This window comes from Mixophyes fleayi, chromosome 1 (genome assembly GCF_038048845.1).
Source record: "Mixophyes fleayi isolate aMixFle1 chromosome 1, aMixFle1.hap1, whole genome shotgun sequence".
In the NCBI taxonomy this organism is placed as follows: Eukaryota; Metazoa; Chordata; class Amphibia; order Anura; family Limnodynastidae; genus Mixophyes; species Mixophyes fleayi.
This window is the reverse complement of record NC_134402.1, coordinates 7,967,729-7,971,217: the sequence shown is the minus strand read 5'-3', so window position 1 is coordinate 7,971,217 and position 3,489 is coordinate 7,967,729. Positions and strand designations below refer to the sequence as shown.

The 3,489-nt window shown below is 37.5% G+C and overlaps 1 long non-coding RNA gene across 1 annotated transcript; it reads right to left on the bottom strand.

Annotated features, from left to right (window-relative positions):
- Positions 1 to 1,433: 1,433 nt before the first annotated feature.
- On the bottom strand, positions 1,434 to 2,368 carry LOC142103811 (uncharacterized). The gene is made up of 2 exons (XR_012679437.1): positions 2,001 to 2,368; positions 1,434 to 1,665 (listed from the first exon to the last, which is right to left on the bottom strand). It is a non-coding gene; the product is annotated as an uncharacterized LOC142103811 (long non-coding RNA).
- Positions 2,369 to 3,489: the final 1,121 nt, after the last annotated feature.

Below are 3,489 nucleotides of genomic sequence, written 5' to 3'. Positions count from 1 at the left end.
CGGCCCAACACTCTTGGATTAGATCAGGGGTGGGCAAACCTGTCCTCAAGGGCCATATCCAGTTCATGTTTTTAGGATTTCTGTCTGTAGAAACAGGTGGGATAATTACTGACCCAGCCAAATAGATTAACTCAGCTGTACATGATTAAAGAAATCCAAAAAACATGAACTGGATATGGCCCTTGAGGACAGGTTTGCCCACCCCTGGATTAGATGGTGGTAAAGGAATTTGAACATGGAGCCATAATCCTAAAGGGAGGATATCTGTACATTAAGGCTTTGTACTTCCCTTGCCCAAGGCATGGACAAATGCTGCAAATTATTGTTAACATTGACTAGCATGTTTAAACAGACATAGGTGGTATTACGACACACACTTTGAAGAGAAACAAAGGTGGAATGTTAATTTGTCACTACTTTCCACTTTAAGAGGGCAAGCTACATGAAAATGGTATTGAGAATAAATTTCACATTTCTACACCACAATAACATTGGAGACCTGCATTATCAGGTTCAGCAAACATATCAAGTGACTGCTGCCTAACAATGGGTAATCAGACTAATGTAACTAGTTCTCATGTGGAGTATCTATGGTGGCTGTAAGTTTACATATAGCTGCCTTGACCAATTAGCAAACTAGGGGCCTGATTCATTAAGGATCTTATCTGTCATTTTTTGCTTATCTTAAGCTAATCCACTCTGTTCATGCTCAGAAAAGGGAGATAAGAAGCAAAAGCCACTGCATAAGTGACGAATTTCTTACGCTAGGATGAAAATCCATCTTTGCTTCACTCTTATCTCCCCGTTTCTTCGTAACAATAAGCATCTTACCTTTTGCACAATATAAGAAGATTACTAATGATTCAGGCCCTAGGTGATGGTATTATGGCCTTGTAGCAAGACTCCACTAGCTTAGTGCCCTAATGCATTCCCCATAATTGTTAGTGTGGGGTTTGTGTCTGGCATGTGGGTGTTGGAACACTTTGAAACAAAGTGCCACTAGCACAAGCGAAAAATATTGTTATCCCATTTGGCCCAGGGCCAAAAGTTGGTAGTGTGTGACCTGACACTGCTAACATTTTTGCTTTCTTTATATACATTTACCTGTAATGTGATGCCTATATTCCTACGCACATCACATGTTCGCTCTAAAAGCTGAAAGTGTCCAAACAATTTACTACTAAGCACCAAACACACATACAAACCTCCACACTATAGCCATTTTCTAAAACTATACATTTACCCCATTGAGCGTGTTTGTAGGCTATGGTGTATCTGTGGCAAAGGAGAAAATAACCACACCTAAATTTCATATATTCATTTAAAATAAAACCTGTTCCACAATAGTTTTGAAAGCACTACACATGGATTTATGGGTATTAAAATATTATTCAGTGCACTGTAGTAATGGTACAAAATGGCATGACAACTGATTGCTGACACATTTGCAGCATAGGCTAGATTTATTACATATATGAATTCAAATGTGCTGACAAAAACAAAGCAAACAAGGTAATGGTCTGTGTGTGTAAAAATTCCTTGGATTAAGAGATGACAATCTGGCCAGACTGAAGAGAGACATAAGCAGGCTTGGAGCTCTGGGGAAATTCAACAACATGTAGTGAGACACGAATTGCACAAATCCAAAATCCACGCCAACACACCCTGTTGAACGAAAGGCAACAAATTAATATGGCAATATTAGGTCAGACAACTTGCATTTTGATATCAAGAGATTGAGCAATGTATTGGCATGTGTAAAAAAGCCAGTAATATTATAGTGTATAATAATGGCTTGTGTGTTTGGACTATACCTAGGATTCTGAATGCACTATTTGACTTAATTTGAAACACCAAACCCATATGTTACATAGCTAGCATCTGCCCATATGTTTTGTTTGTGCAACCACACATTGCAGGCTTAGTAACGACGACATTATTGTATGGAGCACACTCACTGGCCAATCACATTTTAGTGCAGATAGCACTATACTACTTACATTTGAAAACACCCTTCACCATGGCAACATCCACCAACTCCAAAGGGAAGTGCAATGGCAGAAAAGCCAGCACTGCAGGCCAAGTGTAATCTAAAGGCTGTAGATATAAGAAAAACAAATAAAGTGTCAATAATGTGCACTTCTCAACACTATATGTGCTGATCAATAAACTGTAGAAAAACCAAACATCAATTATGTTGCCACATTAGGCTGTTGATTTAAACTACCCCATTAACGTGCATTTAGCTAAAGACATTAAGGCTAAACTTGGAGGCATGAAGCTATACTTTCTACACACATTGTAAAGGTAAAATACAGGTAGGCATGGTTTTTCCCCTATTATTACACATATAAACCATTTCAGTAACACACCAGACCAGGTCTATTCATATTCCCATTTTGAATAACCATACCTTAGATAATCAACCCTTGACTAAGCTTGCACATGATTTGACCACTGATCTTTTAAATGTGAAGATATTTATGTTTTGTTCCAAAAAAAAAAATTACAACATTGACCCCTTTCATTGTAACATGCTTTGTCCACTAGAACATTTACTTATTTTTTATCCTTTGCTCTCCTTAATGACTCAAGCACAGAGTGTTAATGTGTCTTTAAGGTAGGGTCTGAAAAACCACACTTCAAATAAAAGGTATTAGAAAAAGAAAAGAGAAAAAAAAACAAAAAACAGTATGGACATTCTTAATGCAAAGTATTTTAACAAGGGGTATGTAATAAAACAATATCTGGTTTCTACTTACCACACACACACAGACAAATGTGGAATATCAATAAGCAATCACTAGACACCCAAAAAACACAATCCAGGACCAAGATCTGTGGAGGGGAGGGTAAACAGGTACAAAATAAATCAATATAGATGGATAATCTTTATGTGTGTCACTACAGTCGAGAGGTATCTATGCAGAGACACATCCCAAGTCTACACAGTTGCCTCAATATTCCAACTCTGCAGCTAATTAAAGACTTTTCCACTAACCTTCAACATAAAATTCTTAACCATTATGACCTTTCAGCATAATTTTCTATCTGTATCTCACCAATATCTTTTCCTACAAATAAACATGAGTGTTGAGCAAGGTACAGCAATAAACTGCAGAGATTATGAAACATTTCACCATTAAGGGCTACTTACCCAGAATTGTGAATCTCCCAACAACACAGAAAGCCAAGCAAGGTCTTTTTAAGTAACACTGTAATTAGTGAATTAAATGCAGGTGAGTAGGCCGGAGAGTATGCCGGACACGTCATTAGGAGCACGCAGGTGCGTTCTAATTAGCCAAGTGTGGTTTTGTGTAAAAGTGACCTGACATGTGAGCAACGTTTATTTTCTGTAGGTAAGTAGAGATTATAACGATTATTACAGATGTCATTAATGAGCTAAGCTGTTAGTGTTGTGGCAATAGTATGGGTAAAATAGTTTTAAGTACAATTCTATGAGGTATTATTCATTTGCATGTGCTACAT